Consider the following 22,883-nt stretch of genomic DNA (forward strand, 5'->3'; position numbering starts at 1 on the left):
CATCCACCTCCACAATAAACTGTTTGGAGGTGTCAGGCTGAACCAGTTTGGGAGCCACAGAGAAACGTCGTTTGAGCTCTGAAAATGCTTCGCTGGCATCATTATCCCACAGGAAGCGTACTTTTTGTGACGTTAGTTTGTGGAGTGGGGCAGTAATGGCACTAAAGTTCCTGATGAAGTGTCTATAGAAATTTGCAAAACCAAGGAAGCATTGGAGCCGTCTCCTTCCCGTTGGTTCGGGCCACTCCAAGACAGCTTTCACCTTGGTAGTGTCCATATGAACGGAACCTGGAGATATCACATGACCGAGAAATATTGTCTTGGTGGTGTGAAACTCACATTTCTCGGCTTTGCAGTAGAGCTGATTCTCCAGAAGCCGCTGAAGAACTGCTCTCACATGCTGCACATGAGTCTCAGAGTCTGGGGAGAAGATCAGAATGTCGTTGAGGTAAACAAAAACAAACTTATTGATCATGTCCCCGAGAACATCATTTATGAGACACTAAAACACAGCTGGAGCATTAGTTAGCCCAAAGGGCATAACCAAGTATTCAAAATGTTCACTGGGAGTGTTGAAAGCTGTTTTCCACTCGTCCCCCTCTCTAATCCGCACCAAGTGGTAGGCACTGGGGAGATCCAGCTTAGTAAAGATGTTAGCCCCCTTCAATAAATCAAAAGCAGGACTTAGCAGGGGTAGAAGGTAAGTATTGCGAACTGTGTTGCTGTTCAGTCCTCTGTAGTCGATGCAGGGACGCCAACCACCATCACGTTTGTCAACAAAGAAAAAACCTGCTCCTGCTGGGGAGGAGGAAGGGCGAATGATTCTTGCCTGTAGGCTCTCCTGAAGATATTGGTCCATCGCTTTACGCTCTTGAGGGCTCAAGGGGTACAAATGACCTTTGGGTGGTTGAGTTCCTGGGAGCAGGTCCACGGAGCAATCATAGGGACGGTGTGGGGGAAGGGACTTGGCCCGAGTCTTACAGAACACATCATCTAAGTCATGGTAAACAGAAGGAACCTTGCCAAGGTCAGGAGGCTCTGGAGCAGGTGTGTTCTGGACAGAAGGACGTAAAGTAGCAGCATTCAAACAGTTCAACAAACAGAATGGACTCCAAGACAAAATCCTACCAAAAACCCAGTCTATGTGAGGGATATGTTGACAAAGCCATGGATAGCCCAAAATGATGGGGGGCTTCATTGACTTAACAACAAAAAAAGACATCAGTTCATTATGATTTCCAGAGACTGTCACTTTAACAGGGGTGGTGCGAGCAGACACTCTGAATGAGTGCTCCATTGATGGCATTGATGAACAGGGCAGCAGGCAGGCGCTCTATGGGTATCCTCAGCCTGTCCACCACATCTTGGCATATCAAGTCTCCATCAGAACCAGAGTCAATAAGAGTCTCGAACTCAACCAACCGCAGATCACAAGCCACCAGAATCGTCGTTGGAGGCCGATTGGGCGGAGAAAACAGAGAAACGCGGCTCACAAGTTGCTTTTGTGGTGTTTTGCCGGACAGCTTCTGACGAAGTGGCCGGGTCTCCCGCAGTAAAGACACAAGCCACCTCTCATGCGTCTCTGTCGTTCTGTTGGAGATAGCTGCCCCAAGACTGCCTGCAGGGGTTCCGGAGGAGTCTCAGAGGATGGAGCCCAGTCATCAGGGTGACTATGGGTAGGGACAGGTGGTGTCAATCGCTGACGTTGGTGACGTGTCGTAGGACCAGACCCGTTCCTGGGTTCTCTCTGTTTTGCGTCGGTTGATCCGAGTCGCGAGATCAATCAGGGCCTCCAAATCTTCAGGAACCTCCCTCGCTGCCAGCTCATCCTTTAAGGAGCTAGAAAGTCCTTGGTGGAACACATCCACAAGCACCTTGTTAGGCCAACAGGTGCTGGCAGCAAGTGTGCGAAACTCTACTGCATAATCTGAAACAGTGCTGGACCCCTGGGTCAGCCGGAGGAGTCGAGAAGCAGCTGTTTGGTGAGACTTGGAGGGGTCAAAAAACGTCAAAAGCTGAGTGGAAAAAGCACTGAAGGAACAGCAATGGGGCGCCGCCTGATCCCACTCAGCCAAACCCCATCGTTTTACTCTTCCCGTCAAAAAACTTGGGGCATAGGGGAATTTGCTCTTTTCGGATGGAAAGTCACTGGGGTTGAAATCAAACTGAAGCCGACACGAAACAAGATAGGGCTGGCAATTTTCAGCCGTGCCACCAAAGAGTTCAGCAGAACCAAGTCTTATCTGTCGGGGGTGAAGGTGAAGGCTGCTCCAGACGTGTCATGCGACCATGAAGCTCCAGCAGTTCAGACATGCAGCCATGCAAGTCCTGGACAAGTGAGGCAATCCCGCCATCGGGTGGAATGGCTCCATCTGCTGGAGGCAACGGAACATCACAAGCCTGAGAAAACTCTGCTGGGTCTGTCATGTTGGTTGGAGCGTAATGTTACGCTTTACAGCTCAAGAACCCAGATGCAGAGTAATACTTTATACAAAGGCCAAGTTTGAAGACTGTTTAATAACAGTAGATCAAAACCAAGGTGTAGCACACAAAACGCTCCAACAAAGAGATACAAAACAAGATGGCTTAAATAGACAGACAGGACTCCAGCAGGAAGCACAGGTAAGTGGGCGGAGCAAAAGGAAGAAGCCACAGCAGACCTGCACAAGATCAAAGAGTGAAAACCAAAAACAAAACAAGCAGAACGTGTCAGATTCAACTTCAATGTTAGTCATTAAAAAGGGTTGGGAGATGGATCTTCAAATTAAGATCAGTGAATCAGAGTGAGATGATGTTTTAAGGAAGATTTGCTTCTCCTCAATGTGGGCCAAACATAGTCTTATTCAGTATAAAGTGGTTTACAGGATTCACCTTCATAACTCCAAATTGGCAAAAGTACACCCACATATTGACCTGATTGATCTGATTCACATGTTTGGCTTTGTCCCAAAATACAAATGTTTTGGGGCAAAGTTGGTAAAGCATTGACTGTTGTATTTGGAACTAAAGTTCCTTGAAACCCACTTTTATTCCTCTTTGGGGTCAGGGATAAAACCTTAAAATTGCCTACTAGGGGTCAGCAACCAATTGTTTTTTCAACTCTTTTGGGTTTTCTAAATTGGAAGGATGCTGCCCCACCCACAGTGACACATTGGATTAGAGATGTGCTGTTCCATCTTAAATTAGAAAAAAATAGTTATGTGATGAGAGGTTCAGGAAGAAAAATGTTTATGACAAGGATTGGAGGCCTTTTCTGGACTTTTTCCATCAGCAGTCTACAAAGGTTCAAGACTAACTTATTGCATATGTGGCTGATTTTGTTGTCATACTTTCTGTTTGTATGGCTAATTTTTGTCAGCAGGTATGGGGTTTGCAATGTTTGAAAAAAAAGTTGCAGCATATATGGTATGTCATATCTACAGCATTAAGAGGGCACAGCAAAAGTGGTTTCATAAAAATCATGCAAAAGAACATGAGATCAAAGTTGAACTCATATTGTAACTATGTTTGTTTGAAACAGACAGTTCTGCATTTGTTGTATGTCATACATACAGCAATATAATTGGCTAGGTTGCAACAAAATACAATCAACATTTCCAAAAACTTCACAACCATTAACATTCAAAAAAGCGAATGATTTTATTCATCTAGTTACATTATGAGACAGGGCCTGAGTATCTTAATGTAAGTTCATTCCGTCATGGGGTTTTTAATGCAATTGAAAGTAAACGTTTTACTTTCTCCATTGTATGCTAGAGATTATTATTCAAATCTTCCACAATTGGACAGCGTCATCGTTCATTTTTTTCATCCTCAGTGAATGGAGTGGGGATCAGCTGTAGTATCACATTTTATTTTGATATTTGGTAGAACAGAAAGAAAGTCTGGGTTTAATCTGACCTTGCTTGATGATTATTCAACAAACTGAACTCAAATGTCTGCCGCTGAAACGCCAAAAACATGACAAAAAAAACAGCTGTGCGGTCAGAAGCGGGTTCAGCAGCTCGCAGATCAGCTTCACGTGCTCATGTTCCATCCACAGACACTCCCTCATTTTGCTCCACCTGTCATTTCACCGACAACTGTTTCAAAACACAAAAACTATTAACCCTTGTGCTACCTTAGAAGACCCCACACTTACATTAACGTGTTCTCCCTACCATGACAAAGGTGGATAAAGGGGGAAAGATTTCATGTAATCCATGGACACCAGTGAAGATCACAAATCATTGAAGAAAAAAGGTTCAGAGCACTGTCTAGTGGGTCTAGATGACCCAACCCCCAATGTTAAAGTGCGTATGATAGCACAAGGGTTACAACCACTGCCAGCTTGGAGTCTGACTGAGTGATTCTGTAGACAGGTGTCTTTTATACAGGTGACAGGTTGATTAGGAGAGTCTAACTGGTCTCTGTGAACCAGAACTCTTAATAGTTACTGGGGGATCAAATACTTCTTCCAACTTAAATATTTCTCTTAATGAAATGCAAATTTCTATTTAAAAATTTTGTCTGTGATTTTCAATCTCTCACTGTTGAAAGGATCCTGCCATCAAAATGACAGACTGTCAATTTGTTTTTAGGTGAGCAAACCCACTAAATCAGTAAGGGATCAAATACTTATTTCATCCACTGCAGACAAAATGTAAACATCTTTATCATGACTGAAAATGAAATGTTAGAAGTAGTGTTTTCCAACCACTCTAGAGTATAAGAAGCAGTTTATTTCTTTTCATTTCTTTTGTTTTTTTTTACAATTTTCTGTAATCACGGGATTCCTTTAGGAAGTGTTGAACATATTTGAGTTACTCTTTACCTGAAACTCCTACAAAGGCCCAAAGAAAAACAAACAGACAAAGGAAAGCCCATTGTTAAACAGGAAGTTTGTGATGCCACGTATTTCCAGTAAAAAGATCTGCAAAAACGACAAGATCTGAACCTTCATTGTCTTGTTTTTATAAACGTTTGAGTTGCATTTCTGGTTCAGTTGAGCCTCAGGTTTCTGTGTTAATGTTCTCAAGAGCACATCAAACAAACAAGGATGCAGATGCCTCAGAGATAAAGAGATGCTTCTTGGGTCTCTGGCAGTTGAAAAAGCAGACAGACAAGTGATTTGGTTTACCTATCATTTTCGATTAAATACTAAGTTTTCTGTTTTCTTTTCAAATTATAGGCCGGTTGCAGGAAAGACGGGATTTAGGGACATCTGTGTGAATTATCAATGTATCCTAACTATCAGGAAATATTTCACTTCCATTCAGGCATTTACTTGGCTCAGAGCCAAAGGACATTTCTGCTTCAACAATCAATTCAGGCTTAAATTTGATGCGATACATGAGCCGTTTCAGTTCCCTCACATTTGGCTGGGAGGTCATCCGATAGATAGAGGTCCTTCATTCATGAGAAACACTTAGAACTTTCTTCACACACAGACAAACCATGTTGATGGAAATATCTTGGGTGCTTCTAAAAAAACCAAGTGAAACATCTCAACATAAATTCATTTTATTTAGAGGAAAGAAAATAAAAGCTTGAATTGCCAGAACACATCACACATCTAGATGTTTTAATCTGTCTTTATGCCGTCAAACAGATTTTTTAAATAACAAATTTGGTGATAAATTATGAACAATGTTTCCTATCTTATGGTAAAAATATTTTTAAAGAAATGTTGGTGAAAATGTATAATTTGCTTCTTCATAAACAGTAAATATTTCTTGTTTTCTGAAGAGTGAAATCAGCTTTGCTGCTTCTTTCTCCCACTACTGCTTCAACACTTTTAGCTCTCTTTAGCTCTCTAACCATCATCCCAGCATCAGGTCCTAAGCTGCCTGTGGCTGGAGACACACAAGTGAGCGGAGGGAGGGAAAAAAACAAAACAGCCTGATCCTCTGAGGGAGCTTGTAGGAAATGTTTGTAACATGTAAACACAAAGAAACTGGGGACTGAAGAGGAAAGCTGGAAACCAGCCAACAGGGATGGCATTAAAGGTCAGCTGGGTAAAGAAATTCACAAATATAAAAGAAATTATAAACCACCCAGCTAAGGGTTTCTTTAACAAGTCAAACAGGTGTATTTCTGCATTGAGCACTTGCTTGTTAGAAGTGATAAGGAGTGTGGGTGACCCAGTTGGACATTTGGTCTTTAGAGCGTTTGGCAGAGCTGTGGGTGGTGAACAGAGATTTAAAAGCTTCAGACTTCTCCTCCAAGTCCTGGATGGATCTTTTGGTGGTAGAGCTTGTTGAGGACTTGGAGCTCTTAGAGGAGCTGGAGGATCCAGAAGGTCCAGCCACAGCTGGGTGGTAAAAAAACAAACAATAAGGTCAAAAAATATTAAAACCAAGAAATATTTTAAACAAGTAAAAATAGCACAGTTTAAATAATTATTTTTTAAATGAGCATTTATTTTGGAATTAGCTCAGACAAGATAGATTCGTTTGAAAAAACATTATGGAGCTCTGTCCAAACTTTAACAAGGCACAGACTAACACTCAGTAATGTCTACTAAATGTTAAAAACTGTGACTAGACCTTCATGAAACCTTAAGGATGTTTTTATGATATGGGTTTAGGTCATTTATAATCTCACTGAGGTTTATGCATAATCCTGAGCTGCTTCCTGTCTGCAACCCAAAAGAGTCCTCTCACACAGCTAACCCTCTCTGCTGCAGCTGCTGCACTTTTGTTTGCATAATCTTTGCATTTGTGAGCGTCTATGAATCAATTTTAAGTTTCAACAAAAAAACAAAAGTGCACCATTTTGGCATTTGTTCATGCACTGTGCTGTTGTTTTCATTGTTCTATTAAATTAGTTAAACTGCAGAAAAAAAGCTAATTGATATTTTCCTTGTGCTCCTCTGTGAGAGTCAGAGTCCAGAGCAAACATTTGAAGAGAATAATTCCTGTTTATGAGGAAGAAAGAAATTAAGAGATTTTATATAAAATAGTATCAGAATATTTAACAGTTTTCGATGGAACCCAAGTGTGTTCATCCTACCTGACTGGCTGCTTCCATCACCATTTAGCATGGAGCTCCTCCCAGCTGTATCGGCTGGTGGAGGTTTTGCAGCTCCTGCGCAGAAGAATTAGGAATCGGTTCATTATGACCAAAGCACTGCGACTGATGACACGATCAAGCTCTTTCTGCCTCTCAATAATGACTGTTCGGAGTGTTCTGTAAGTGATCTCCATTTTAATGAAATCAATGAAATCAGTTATCAGGCATTTTATGATGAGATATATTTTCAACTTTTGCCAGTTACGTAGTCCTCTGTTACTCAAAGGAAAGTGTGGACTTGTCGTTATTAAGAAGCTTTTATGTGAAAACAGGAGACGGGGGACATTTTTAACACGTTTCTTAGAGTCTAAAGTAAAGGTTAAAAAAGTGAAATTTTACAATTGTTTCTCAGCTGTGAGCTCGCCTGTGACGGGGTTCTTCTTAGCAGTGAATAAATTAATCACTCTAAAATAGGATGACCAAGCCAGCAGACTCCAAATTTCAAAATGGGATTGTATTGATCCCAAAACAATAATCAAAGAAAGAATACAAAGTTTCTGGGAAAGCCTGTTGCCACCACTGCAACCAAGACTGCTCTCTCAACTGGGAAATGTTCACCCATTATAAAGGCTTATGCCCTCACACAGGCAAATTAACAAAACAATTCCTTAAAACAAGTTCCTGGGGTATCCTTACACATAACTCCAAAATTACAGCTATTTCGCAGAAAAAAATAGTAACAGTTGAAATACAGAACTAGGTTTGAAACAAAATCAATCAGACAGACAGGGGAAAAAAGAGAAAAAAAATTATTCTGACATGAGAAGTCACTTCCTGTTTCCTGTAGATATGCATGCTGATGTATACAATGCTCTGGTTTGGGTGTTTGTGCACAGAAACGTAGAAGGTGAGTAAGATTCTATTTAAAACCAAGTGTGCACCCTTAGAACTAAACAAGATATGATGTGTGAGTGATTTCTTTGTCTGGGTGAGTGCATGTGTTCGGTGAAACTACAAACTGCTGCTGGGCTGGGAGAAAAGAAACACAAAACAAACAATGTAGGCTGGTGTTTACAGTATGCGCTGTCCTGCAACCTGTGAAGCTACTTCACCACATCTCCACTCATCGTTTATAAAATATATGTAAATATATACCTAAAGCTATTATAAATGTATCAAATACATGTATTCATAAAGCAATGCATGAGAAATGGTATTGTTTCCTACTTGTGAGAACAGTGTTAACTCCTCAACAGGGTGTTGGATTACTGCTGCAATCATTGATAATTATTGCTCTATCGCATGTCACAGCTTTGTATTAGGGAACTAAATGAGAGAAGAGGAAGAAAAAAAAAAGGGGGAAACCTTTCAACTCATATTTTTCAGCAGTGACATCCCTACTCATTGTTTCTACATATTTATATAGAAGTATAAACCTAAAATGTACATTTGAAAAAATAGAAGTGGTCGCAACCTCTTTCTGCCTCTCAATAAAGACTGTTCGGAGTGTTCTGTAAGTGATCTCCCTTTTCATGAAATAAATGAAATCCATTAATTAAAACAATTGCCAGTGATACGTTTTATTATGAGATATATTTTTGACTCTTGCAAGTTACCTAGTCCTCTGTTACTCAAAGAAAAGTGTGGACTTGTCCTCATTGAAAACCTTTCAAGTGAAAACAGGAGACGGGGGTGATTTGTAACACGTTTCATAGAGAGAGTCTACAGCAGGGGTCAGCAACGTTTATGACATGAAGTGCAAATTGGACATTTTCTCCTTAACAAATGTGCCATCACCAACTATAGTGCAAACTATAATACAAAGATATACAAAAACGTTTCAAATATTTCTGACATTTTATTTAATTTTACAAACTGCAGGTCAAATGGTTTTTTTAACTCAAAAAAGTGGTTTCATAACAATCATGCACAAGGAAATTAGATCTAAGTTGAAATCGTATTGCAACTATGTATGTCTGAAACAAAAAGTTCTGCATTTGTCGTATGTCATACCTACAGCAACAAAATTGGATAGGTTGCAACAAAGTTCCATCAATATTTCTAAAAACATCACAACCATTAATATAAAAAAAAAGCGCATGATTTTGGCTTTTTTATCGTTGTTACATTATGAGACAGGGCCTGAGTAACTTAATGTATGTTCATTCTGTCATGGTGCTTTTTTTGCACTTGAAATTAAATGTTTTACTTTTTCCATAGTATGCTAAATATTATCATTAAAATTTTCCCAAATTGGACTGCGTCATCATTAATAATTTTCATCCTCAGTGTATGGAGTGATGATCAGCTCTCTGTTCCATCCACAGACACTCACTCACTGGTCATGTGACCGTTAGAGGTTTCTGTTTGTAAAGACTGATGTGGTAAAGTGGAAGTATTTTATAGGTGGGTGGGGTCACAGTGACAGGACTGCATGAATAAACAATGTCCTTATGATGCCATAGGGGGAAAAAGCTCATTGTGACTTATTAAAACCCTTGTGCCATCTTAGATGACCCCACCCTTACATTGACGTGTTATTCCTACCATGAAAAAGGTGGATAAAGGTGGAAAGATTTCATGTAATCCATGGACACCAGTGAGGTTCAAAAATCGTTGAAGAAAAAAGGTTCAGAGCACTGGCTAGTGGGTCTAGATGACCCAACTCCCAATGTTAAAGTGCCTAGGATAGCATGAGGGTTACATGACCATTGTTGTCACACTACAGCGTACCACTGTCTTTCTCTCCACATACCAACTCTGGCACACATGCCCCAGGTTACCAACTGTTGGTCTATAGTAAAAACTAAAAACGTACAATCTTTCAACTCATATTTCTCAGCTGTGAGCTCTCCACTCATTGTTTTTGAAATATCTGTATATAAATATAAACCTAAAATTATTATGTATGTTTATCCATTATGCAAATATATGCAGTCATAAACTATGCAAGCTATGATTCAATAAAGTTCATTGTGTCTACAAATTTAAACTGAGTTCTTACATTTGTATTTTTTCTTTTTTTATCAGACTCGGTTTGTTTTTGTCAAACATACCTTAAATGTTTTTGCGAAATACCTTCCGCCTTCGTCACAACTCAGTTTATGCAAGCTATGGATGAGAAATGTTATCATTTCCTCCTAGTGAGAAATCTACATCAAAGGTTTGTATTCTGGAAATTTTTGCAGAAAAACAAGACACATAAATCATTTGGGGGGATCTGCATAAAGTAGAGCACAGAAAGTAAGTATTTGATTCCTTGTTGGTTTTGAATTATTTGCCACCTAAAAGGGAATTGACAGTCTGTCATCTTAATGTTGGGTTTATGTATACATCGAGAGACAGAAAATCACAGATAAAATCAAGAAATCCACTTTAAGTATTGGAACCCTCTTGCTGGAAATTAGCCTGGAAAGGCTTAGTACTTTGTATCAAAACCCTTATTAGCAGCACAGATGTCAGACATTTCCTGTTGTTAGTTGATAAGCAGGTGTCTGCACATATCAGCTGGAATTTTGGTCCACTGCTCTTCTAAATCATTTAGATTCGGTGGCAGTCACATAGCAACTCTAAGCTTGAACTCTCTCCATAGGTTTTCTATAGGATTAAGGTATAGAGACTTGCTGGGCCACTCCATGACCTTGATATGCTTATTCTTCTGCCATTTCTTGGTTTCCATGGTCGTATGTTTTAGGTCATTAACCTATTTTGAAAGACCAACCCACGACCCATTTTAAGCATCCTGGTGGAAGGAAAGGAGGTTCTCACACAGGATTTGACGGTACATGGCTCCGCCCATTCTCCTATGCACACAGTGAATTAGCCCTATTCACAAAAACACCTTAATAATATTTTCACCTCCGTGCTTGACAGTGGTGATAGTGTTCTTAGGTTTAAAGGGATCATTTCTCTTCCTCCAAACATGACAAGTTGACTTGATGCCAAAGAGTTCAGTTTTGGTCTCATCTGACTATAACACCTTCGCCCAGTCCCTCTAAGACATGAAGGTTTTCACTGGCAAACATCAGGCAATTCTGAACATGTGCCTTCTTAAGGTGGGCTACTTTGCCAGAACTGCAAGATGTTAAACCTTTGTAGCATAAAGTGTTCACCAGTGGTTTCCTTGGTGACTGTGGTCCCTGCTGCTTTGAGCTCATCTACTAACTCCTGCTATGATGTTTTAAGCCGGTTTGTCAGTGTTTGCATGATCATGGAAAACCCACCAGGTGAGATCTTGGTTAGAGCCACAGGACTGAAAGCCATTTTGTAATTCTTGTTCTTTGCCACATTTGCACCAGCCGTTGTCTTCTTAACCCCCAGCTTCTTGCTGATGGTATTGTAGTCCATTCCAGTCTTGTGCAGGTCTACAGTCTTCTCCCTTAAAATCACTGCAAGCTTGGAGTCTGACTGAGTGATTCTGTAGACAGGTGTCTTTATACAGGTGACAGGTTGATTAGGAGAGTCTAACTGGTCTCTGTGAATCAGAAGTCTTAATAGTTACTGGGGGATCAAATACTTCTTCCAACTTAAATATTTCCCTCAATGAAATGCAAATTTCTATTTAAAAATTTTAATGGATTGTCTGTGATTTTCCATCTCTCACTGTCGAAAAGATCCTGCCATCAAAATGACAGACTGTGTGTCGGGGTCCCGCCGAGAAAGGATGCAGAGGAGCCAAGGTGAGGAGGATCTGTCTTTATTTCCGACACTGTGAGCACCGCGCAGGGCCACGCAGCACATAGCACTCTGTCACTCCTCTCTCATTACACCACCTGCAGTGCTCCCTCTTAAATGGGACGCCACGCCCACGGGGCGTTGCTCTCCATTCCATCCAGGTGGCACCACAGGTAGTAATCATTAAATGAAAAATACATCAACACACAAACAATAAAACACGGCGTGGCCCCCCCTCGTCATCTGAAGGTGCCACACCGTCACACCATCCCCCTCCTCTGAGAGATCGACGGTGTGCGGCGATCCAGTCCAGCCCTCCGCCGCCGCGCAAGCCCACGCCGAACCACCAACCCGTTCCGCAGGCGCCCCTCGCCTAATGTAGAGGCCCTGCCCGGTTGGTCTACAGGCATCAGCGGGACTGTCCTCCGGCACGTGCTCCTCCTCCCACTTCCTCGCGTCGGATGGATATACGGGCTGCGGCTGCTCCACGACGGCGATCCCTCCGATCCGCTCCTCGGTGCGCCGCTCAAGTCGGTCCCAGCCCCGGCTAAGGCCCTTCCTTCGGCCACACGCCCCCGCTGGTCTCCTCCCGGATGGCACCTCAGCCGATCGGAGCCGCCGACAGCAGGTTACAGGCGAGTCGTTACGCCTCTCCCGGAGCACTCCCCTGACGTCCCGGTAGACGTCGGTCCGCCTCCTGTCCAGCTCCGCGCAGGCCTCCAACGCCCGCATCCGCGGCAGTGGAACCGGGCGGTGTGCCCGTCCCGCCTCCGGCCGTCTCCGCGCCCCGGCGGTCCGCCCCTGCTGCCCGCGAGGTCCGCCGCTCGTCATGGACGCCGTAGTGTCTCTTTCCGGGCCCCTGGCCAGGCCTGATGCTCTGACAAGGCCACCCGGATCCACCCCCTCTTCCTTAGAGGATGAAGTACCTGGAGGAGGTGCTGAGCTGCCGGGGAGTCGTCGTCCCCACCACGCCGCTGCGTCCCCACCTTTTTGTGGTCTCCTCTGCGATCCCACTTCTGACAGCAAATGTGGTGGGGTCCCGCCGAGAAAGGATGCAGAGGAGCCAAGGTGAGGAGGATCTGTATTGATTTCAGGAAACTCAACTCCATCTCTGAGTTTGACACCTATCCCTTGCCCAGAATAGATGACCTGCTAGAGAAGATTGGACCTGCAGAATACATCACCACCCTTGACCTGTGCAAAGGGTATTGGCAAGTCCCTCTGGAGAAGACGAGTCGACCGTACACTGCATTCCAAACACCTGCAGGGTTATTTCAGTTTACTGTTATGCCCTTTGGTTTGCATGGTGCCCCAGCCACCTTCCAGAGGTTGATGGACAGAGTGCTACAGGGATGTGGCGTCCCATTTAAGAGGGAGCACTGCAGGTGGTGTAATGAGGGAGGAGTGACAGAGTGCTATGTGCTGCGTGGCCCTGCGCGGTGCTCACAGTGTCGGAAATAAAGACAGATCCTCCTCACCTTGGCTCCTCTGCATCCTTTCTCGGCGGGACCCCGCCACAGACTGTCAATTTGTTTTTAGGTGAGCAAACCCACTAAATCATTAAGGGATCAAATACTTATTCCATCCACTGCAAAAAAATGTAAACATCTTTACCATGACTGAAAATGAAATTTTAGGAGCAATGTTTTATAACCACTCTAGAGTATAAGAAGCAGTTTATTTCTTTTTATTTCTTTAGTATTTTTTGTTTTTTTTTACAATTTTCTGTAATCACTGGATTCCTTTAGGAAGTGTTGCACATATTTGAGTTACTCTTTACATGAAACTCCTACAAAGGCCCAAAGAAAAACAAACAGACAAAGGAAAGCCCATTGTTAAACAGAAAGTTTGTGATGCCACGTATTTCCAGTAAAAAGATCTGCAAGATCTGAACCTTCATTGTCTGGTTTTTATAAACGTCTGAGTTGCATTTCTGGTTCAGTTGAGGCTCAGGTCTCTGTGTAAATGTTCAAGAGCACATCAAACAAACAAGGATGCAGATGCCTCAGAGATAAAGAGATGCTTCTCTGGCAGCTGAAAAAGCAGACAGACAAGTGATTTGATTTACCTATTATGTTGGATTAAATACTAAGTTTTCTGTTTTCTTTTCAAATTGTAAGCCGGTTGCAGGAAAGACGGGATTTAAGGACATCTGTGTGAATTATCAATGTATCCTAACTTTCAGGAAATATTTCACTTCCATTCAGGCATTTACTTGGCTCAGAGCCAAAGGACATTTCTGCTTCAACAATCAATTCAGGCTTAAATTTGATGCGATACATGAGCCGTTTCAGTTCCCTCACATTTGGCTGGGAGGTCATCCGATAGAGGTCCTTCAGTCATGAGAAACACTTAGAACTTTCTTCACACACAGACGAACCATGTTGATGGAAATATCTTGGGTGCTTCGAAAAAGAAAAAACCAAGTGAAACATCTCAACATAAATTCCTTTTATTTAGAGGAAAGAAAACAAAAACTTGAATTGCCAGAACACATCACACATCTAGATGTTTTAATCTGTCTTTGTGCCGTCAAACAGATTTTTTAAATAACAAATTTGGTGATAAATTATGAACAATGTTTCCTATCTTATGGTAAAAATATTTTTAAAGAAATGTTGGTGAAAATGTATAATTTGCTTCTTCATAAACAGTAAATATTTCTTGTTTTCTGAAGAGTGAAATCAGCTTTGCTGCTTCTTTCTCCCACTACTGCTTCAACACCTTTAGCTCTCTTTAGCTCTCTAACCATCATCCCAGCATCAGTTCCTAAGCTGCCTGTGGCTGGAGACACACAAGTGAGCGGAGGGAGGGAAAAAAACAAAACAGCCTGATCCTCTGAGGGAGCTTGTAGGAAATGTTTGTAACATGTAAACACAAAGAAACTGGGGACTGAAGAGGAAAGCTGGAAACCAGCTAACAGGGATGGCATTAAAGATCAGCTGGGTAAAGAAATTCACAAATGTAAAAGAAATTATAAACCACCCAGCTAAGGGTTTCTTTAACAAGTCAAACAGGTGTATTTCTGCATTGAGCACTTGCTTGTTAGAAGTGATAAGGAGTGTGGGTGACCCAGTTGGACATTTGGTCTTTAGAGCGTTTGGCAGAGCTGTGGGTGGTGAACAGAGATTTAAAAGCTTCAGACTTCTCCTCCAAGTCCTGGATGGATCTTTTGGTGGCAGAGCTTGTTGAGGACTTGGAGCTCTTAGAGGAGCTGGAGGATCCAGAAGGTCCAGCCACAGCTGGGTGGTAAAAAAAAAAGACAAACTATAAGGTCAAAAAAGATAATAAGCCCAGAGAGATTTAAAACAAGTAAAAATATAGCAATTTTAATCAATATTTTTTGAATGAGCATTACTGGTAATTTTGGTACTAGTTCGACTAGATTGGTTTGAAAAAGCTTGATGGAGATCTCTCCCAACTTTAACAAGGTACAGAATAGCAAAAAATAATCTCTACTGAATGTGGAAAAATCTGACTAGACGTTCATAAAACCTTAAGGATTTTTTAATGCTATGGTCATTTACAATCTCACTGAGGTTTATGCATAATCCTCACCTGCTTCCTGTCTGCAACCCAAAAGAGTCCTCTCACACAGCTAACTTGTCTGCTGCACTCTTGTTTTTCATAATCTTTGCATTTGTTAGTGTCTATGAATCCGTTTTTCATTAGTTTTCAGTTGGACCCAAGTGTGTTTATCCTACCTGACTGGCTGCTTCCATCACCATTTAGCATGGAGCTCCTCCCAGCTGTATCGGCTGGTGGAGGTTTTGCAGCTCCTGCGCAGAAGAATTAGGAATCGGTTCAGTATGACCAAAGCACTGCGACTGATGACACGATCAAGCTCTTTCTGCCTCTCAATAAAGACTGTTCGGAGTGTTATGTAAGTGATCTCCATTTAAATGAAATCTAATTCTATCATTTTCAATTATTCAATTAAAAAAACTGTCAGTCATGCATTTTATTATGAGATATATTTTCTACTTTTGCTAGTTGCCTAGTCCTCTGTTACCCAAAAGAAAGACTGGAATTAATTTTTATTGAAAACCTTTAATGTGAAAACAGGAGATGGGGGACATTTATAACACTCTTCTTTTCTTAAAGAGTCTTAAAAAACAATAAAATCTTTCAACTTATATTTCTCAGCTGTGAGCTCTACACACATCGTTTTTGAAATACTTATATATAAGTAGTTATTTAATGGTTATATATTAATAAGTTATTATAAATGTATCAAATTCATGTATTTACAAAGCAATGCATAAGAAATGGTATTGTTTCTTCCTTGTGAGAACGTCGTTAAATTCTCAACAGGGTGTTGGATTACTGCTGTAATCATCAGTTTGTATCAAGGAGATAATGTCATAGGTTTCATAGGTTAATGTTAAGGAAATAATGTCACAGGTTTTACAGGTTAATGTTAATGGCTAATGTTAGGTTACTATGGAAATAACATAGTGGGGGTGGCACTTTAGCTCAGGCGGTGGAGCAGGTCGACCAACAACCGAAGAGTTGGTGGATCGATTCCCGCTCTCCCCAGCCAACTGTCACCGCCGAGTCAAGCTTGTCTTCAGTTCACCGCTCCTCCAGGGGATAGGTCAAAATGCGGAGAACAATTTCCCCATTGTGGGATAAATAAAAGTAAAATAAAAAATAAAACATTTAGTGACCCTGCGACAGACTGGTGACCTGTCCAGGGTGTCCCTTGCCTTCGCCCATTAGTGGCCGGGATAGGCTCCGGCAGCCCCGAGACCCCGAAAGGGATAAACAGAAGAAGATGAATGAATGAATGAATGAAAAAAAAAAATTACTGTCACAGGTTAATGTTAAGGAAATAATATCACAGGATTCACAGGTTCCACAGGTTAATGTTAAGGAAAAACTGTCACAGTTTATACTAGGGAAATAACATAGTGGGGGTGGCACTTTGGCTCAGGCGGTAGAGCAGGTCGACCAACAACCGAAGAGTTGGTGGATCGATTCCCGCTCTTCCCAGCCAACTGTCACCGCCCCACCCACCCCTGAGTCGAGCTTGTCTTCAGTTCACCGCTCCTCCAGGGGATGGATCAAAATGTGAAGAACAATTTCCCCATTGTGGGATAAATAAAAGTAAAATAAAAATGGGCTTGTCGGCCTGTCCTGTGGGGGGGCGTTCTGGGGGGGAGGGGGGGGGCATTATTGGTACGGGTCGGGGGGGCTAGCGGGTCGGGGTCTCCGCTGAGGCAATCAGTGGTTGCCTCGGCCGGTTGGCCTCCTCGGTCCCGTCAAGGCCTGACCAGAGCTCCTCTAGGGCCGGCGTCTAGGGGTGGGGGCCTGGGCTTGCTCCGGGGGGGGGCGTCGCTCTCTGGCTCCTCTCTCTCTATGTGGGGTGGGTGGTGCCGGGCCTGGGGTGGTGGGGCCCCTGGGCTGGGTGGCCCTGGCCTCTTTGCTGGGGGGGGGGGGGTGCTGGGGGACAGCTGTTTGACCACCGGGGGACAGTCTACCAGCTGTCCCCAACTTACCCCCTTCCTCATATAACCTCATATTAGGGTGAGGGGGTGGGGGGGTCTAGCCTGCGATGCGCCTTGGGGGGGGGCTACTTGGCAGTGGCCCCCCTCCTATGGTTGCCGTATGGAGTGCCCCCCCCCCTTTCGGTTTTATTTGCACCTTAGACATGAAGGGTCCTTGGTAGGGGGGGTGCTTGGACATCACTGCAAGCAAGCAGCAGATGTCCTCCTGGCACCCTACCCGCCAATTTTAACCGCACCTTAGACATTTAAGGCCCCTTGGTGGGGAGGGTGAGGGGACATCACTGTGAGTAATCAGGAGATATCCCCCTAGTGCCCTACTCGCCAATTTTAACTGCACCCTCCTTAGTACACACACCCCTCCCCCTTCAATATATACATCCCAACATAAACACACACACATGCACACACACACCCTCTCATACACACATACACGCACACACATTTTGCAAGGAAGGTGGGACCTGGGTCCATCTGTCCCCTACCCCTTCCCTGGTGGGGGGTGCGGGCCCCTTGGCGATGGCGGCCGTGTCCCTTGGGTGCCGGCTCCCTGGGCCCGGCGGTGCTCTCTCCGCACGGTGGGGGGGTTCATATTACACCTGAGCCGGGGGTGTTCGTGTCCCTGGGGGATGGGTCCTGGTCCTTGCCCCTGAGCGCTGAGCCCCGCCAAACTTCCAACATGGCCGAGCCTGGTCGGGCCATATTTATAACACCCCTTGTGGGCCACCCTTTTTTCCCCGGGGTTCCCCCCTCCTGGGCGGGGGCGGCGGGCCCCTGCCTTGCTCCTCCCTGGACCAACCGTGGGCCGGGTGGGTGGCTGCCTGGAGTGCGGAGCGGGTCTCCCTTGGGGGGTCCTGGCTCGTACCTGGGGTTGGGGCGGGGGGATGCCCGGAACTCCTGGGTGGTGGTGGGGTGCTCGTCTGGGGCTGTGGGCGTCCTTCTCCGGTGGGGCCCTGCATTGGGCTCTTCCGGCGTGGCGGGGGGGCTGCTTTCCTGGCTGGGCTTTCCTGGCTTTCCCTCCGCGCCTCCCTGCTCTTTGGCTCTGGGGGCCTCGCGGCGGTCCTGCTGGCCCTGGCCTGGGTGGAGGTCTTGGTCGCCCGGGGGGCGGTCGTTCCCTGCCTGTTCCCGTGTGGCGTTGGGGGAATTCCGGCTGCCGCTGCTGCTGTGGCGGGGGTCTGGGTGTGGGGGTGGCTGGGCGCTCCTCCTCCTTCTTTTCACATTCCACCATCCATTTTAGAAGAACATAAACACTCACCTGAGCACAGGTGTTAGCTCACTTTGCACATATAGTTTGCATGATTGAATGAATGAAAGATTTCACACTAGTTGGTTTAAAGGCATAGGTATGCGTTCGTGAACACTATCTGTTTTGTGTACATGTTGACATGTGAACATTTTTTTGCAGCTAGCAGGTGTGTTGATAATATTTGAGTGTGTGTGAACAGGCCCCGCCGTTTTTGTACTACATTTAAACTGTACCATAATGATAAACAACCAGTAAACCTGTCTGCTTTATGCTGCTACATGGTCTTACCCCCCCCCCCCCCTCTCACTATCACCCCCCCCCCTGACATCCCTCCCTCTTCTTCCCTTCTTTCCTTTTCCGTCCGGTCCAACACCAAAGATTTTCAATCATGGTTGAAATGAATAAAAGTTTGGCCTCAATTACAAAAGGGGTTTGTTCAGTCATACCTTTGGTTTGTCTGAAGATTAATAACCCCTCTTGTTAAAGTAAAATATGTCCAACACAAGAGGCCCTCAGCTCTCATCTGCCTGCCTAGCTGTTGGACAGGACAAGTAAAAAAAAAAAAAAAAAAAAAAAAAGTAAAATAAAACATAAAACATTTAGTGACCCTGTGACAGACTGGTGACCTGTCCAGGGTGTCCCCTGCCTTCGCCCATTAGTGGCCGGGATAGGCTCCGGCAGCCCCGTGACCCCGAAAGGGGAAGAACAGAAGAAGATGAATGAATGAATGAATGAATGAATGAATGAATGAATGAATGAATGAATGAATGAAAAAAAATTAATGTGACAGGTTTATATTACTTTTTATATTTTATATTGCTATATTATTATTGAGAGGGGAGGGATTTTTCAACTCATATTTCTTAGCAGTGAGTGGATTCACTTTCAGCTGCTTTGGTCTTCTTTGATTTCTAAAAATGCAATAATTAAACATCAATATGACTACGCCTTAAATTTTACTATGTATTTTACAGGTTTATAAGTAAAAAACAAGTCAACTTTAGCAATTTAGTTCTTCATTTGTGATAATATGACCTTGGTCTTGGCTTTGGCTCGCCTCTCTTCCATCTTCTCCCTCTGCTTCTCCACCTCTTCCTTTGTGCCGTTGAGCACAATGATGTTGTCATCTTCAAAAGGATCTCCACACTGAAATACAAACAGAAAATTCTTACAAAAGAAAAAAAAACTATAAACATTGACTGCACCCCCATTATTTATCATTAAGTGTAAATGTTTTTCAGATTCAAAGTATATATTTTTTTTTAAAACACCATCTTGTTGTAAAATTACTGCTTGAAGCTCAGTTTATGAATTATAGATATCTAGAAATTAGTTTAAAAAAAAAAGAGTATACTAAGAGAAAAAACTTGAAACAAACTCCACTGTGATGTTTTAAATGTTCCTTAATTTTTTTGGACTTGGTAAATATTTAAAAATATTTATCGTTTTTGTGGCCCTGGGAAGTGTGCACAAACATATCTTAAACAAACAGAGTCCTTGTGCTTTCCTTTGTTTACCAGAGGAACCTGCATTTTTATTGTTAGCATTTGTTTTTAATGACCATAATTCTCATGAAGAACAAAGATTTTCCTTTTAACCTGACATTCATCTGTCCCAGGGTAACATGACAAGCACTGTCTGTAAGCCCCTGCATCCTATTTAAATTCAAATCTGACATGAATTCTACAATTCCAAATGGTATCTGCCACTTTCTTTTAGCAAAAGTGACAGACTGAATTTTTAATAGTGAAAATAGTGATTTTTAACAGCATTTGCTGTAGGTAAGTGCTTTGTCAGATTTTTTTCAGTCTTTTTATGGGGTTTGTTGCATTTTGGAGTGGCAGCCACATCCCAAATTTTCACTTCAGCTAATAACTTTTAACTGGACACTTTATCTTTTGTCTTCCACTTTAGTTACTACTTTGTCGAAGTATGAAATGCCTTCACCAGAATCAATTTTCAATCAAGTTGTTAAAGCCTGTCAGTGATAATGGATTTTATGCACATCATTATCAGGCTTTGTTTCCCTAAAGTTACACCACAGGCTGATTTTAAACATTTTATTTTACTTGGAAAAAAAACAATCTTGCTTATAATGGTACATTTTCTGAAGGTGGTCAGAAACAGGCATGTGGATAAGTACAACATATTTAACGTTGTTTTAAAAAGGCCATGCTGCTGCTAAGACTCTGCTGAAAATGAATGGCTGTTCTATGTCAGAAATAAAATCTATTATATACGTAAAAGAAGGAAAATGTCCCAGTTTTCCAACCACAACTTTCAAAACAGACAGCAAAATGTGTTGTTTCCCTTTCGGCTTTTCCCATCAGGGGTCGCCACAGCGAACGAGTCGCATGGTAAACTTGGCAATGTTTTACGCCGGATGCCCTTCCTGACGCAACCCTCTCAGAGCAACCGGGCTTGGGACCGGCACAGAAGTAGAGAAGGGAATAGGGAGCAGCCTGGAGACGAACCCTGGTTTCACGGATGGAAGGCGCCGCAAACCAGCACGAGCTAAAGCGGCTGTCTTTTGATGAGCTGCTGTTCAGCTAAGTTCAGAGAAGAAAAGAAGAGACACTTCTGGTAAAAAAAAGTAAGGGTAATTTAATAGAAATCAAGAGGATAAAAAAAAAGATGCAAGCAACATTAGGCAGGAAAATGGACGTGGGAGGAGAGTGGATAAAAAAATGATAGGAAGTGTGTGCACGATGTGCGAGCATGTTCTTGCATCAGGTGTGGTGTGTGTATACTGTACACAGCATGAGGAAAAATACTAATATTTGGCTTAAAAAATACAGGAGAAAAATGAAAAAGCATGGCAACAAAAATACTTTTTGCTGTTTTTTTTTACACTGTGTACATTATATCCTCTATTTTTATAATGCGATTGAAAAATAGAGGATCCTTGTATCAACGTTCTATAGTGCTTTTATGACATTATACATAGTGTAAGCCAAACTTATACAAGCATAGCACACTTTTACAAAAAAAATATAAATTGGGAATTTAATGTATAAAAATAGGACTGAAAGTAAAAAGAAAAATCAAGATCCGCAACAAAACTAAGACTGAACTAACGAAACAATAATCTTACCAAAACACAGCATCAAAGTCCATTTATGCAGTGCAATGTAAATGATTAACATAAAAAAGCAGAAGGAAATCAAACACAATACAATTAGAGTAGAAAGCAAAAACATTAAAAAATTAAATAGTAAAGACTAATAAAGAAAAAAGGAACCATCACCAAAATAAGTAAACACAGAATTCCAGGAATTATCAGGACAGAATTTAGCAAGAAAAACACAAAACTGCAGCATGACGATTACTGATCGAGCAACATGTGTGTACATGATGTGATACTTCAATTCCAATACTAGTAATCTCAATGGTTGCACACAAGCACTTATATACTGATAATGGAATAAACATCTCTCAAGCATAAGAACAGATGAATATTAAACTCCCACAAATATTTGCTGTTAGTCAAGCTTTACTTAACAGCATAAGTAAAATATATTGTTCAGTGTTTTTACAATTTAATTGATTTAGCCTACATTTAACCATGAAAGTCCCATTGAAAGTATAAAACCTCGTGTTTAATGGGAGTCCTGGCCAAGCGGTGGCAAATACAAATCACTTACTGCTGATAAAGATGTGGCTTCCACATGTTTACTGAAGTGCAATACAAGAGATTGATGTTCCAAAAATACAAGCACATTTTGTGAAATATAAATCCTTAGAAATTAGTCAACATATTTTGAAAAATTCAATATTATAGAATGCACTGATTTAGATAAAAACCTGGTTGATATCAGATTCTCAAAAAGTAGAATCTGCCAATATATACAGTATTTAGGCAGAATTAAATTTCTTTCTAAAAACTAAAAATGAAAGTACGTGGAAATTAAATATGACCAACATTAACTCAGGATACTTGTATTATTATAATACTTACACAACTGCACAGTTTGAAAGTGTACCGGTACTACTTCTCCTTCTCCCTTAACTAAACTTAAACAGTGAGTTAAACAGTATAGAGAAGAAAAAACTGCGGGGAGGATATACCAGTAATTTTACTACAACAATTGCAAACCAGGAAAAAAAATTGTTTCTAAATTCCGTCGTAGATCAATGGGTCAGCGCATATCTGCTCAATTACAACACCAGGCTTTGGTATATTTATATTTATTGCTGTTGGGTAGTGGCTCTGCAACATCAACCACGAAACATATAGTGGATTTATGATATACACAGATACTATTTTTTTGCCTACAAAGATCTGATTGGACAAACAACCAAGAAATCCCAAATATGTTAAAACTAAGAAGGACATTGTTAAAATGAGAGATGAACCTATTTATAATTGAACATGTGTTGCTCCATCTATACAGGGCAGTTAAAGAACAAGATAGAAACCCTAATAATATCATATTTATAAAATTTAAGGAGAATGTTTTCTT

The 22,883-nt window shown here is 42.1% G+C and overlaps 2 long non-coding RNA genes across 2 annotated transcripts in view; both read right to left on the reverse strand.

Moving 5' to 3' along the window:
• Positions 1-14,103: 14,103 nt before the first annotated feature.
• LOC144992156 (uncharacterized) lies at positions 14,104-15,583 on the reverse strand. The gene is made up of 2 exons (XR_013656019.1): positions 15,372-15,583; positions 14,104-14,909 (listed from the first exon to the last, which is right to left on the reverse strand). It is a non-coding gene; the product is annotated as an uncharacterized LOC144992156 (long non-coding RNA).
• A 3,691-nt stretch (positions 15,584-19,274) lies between these two features.
• Positions 19,275-22,883, reverse strand: part of LOC144992153 (uncharacterized) — a 94,644-nt gene continuing 91,035 nt past the window's right edge. Inside the window, exons 2-3 of the long non-coding RNA XR_013656010.1 lie at positions 19,456-19,566; positions 19,275-19,331 (exon numbers count right to left, since the gene is read on the reverse strand). This is a non-coding gene — a long non-coding RNA (uncharacterized LOC144992153). The remainder of the gene's footprint in view (positions 19,332-19,455; positions 19,567-22,883) is intronic.

This window comes from Oryzias latipes, chromosome 5 (genome assembly GCF_053564925.1).
Source record: "Oryzias latipes strain Hd-rR chromosome 5, Olatipes_Hd-rR_3.1".
Taxonomy (NCBI): domain Eukaryota; kingdom Metazoa; phylum Chordata; class Actinopteri; order Beloniformes; family Adrianichthyidae; genus Oryzias; species Oryzias latipes.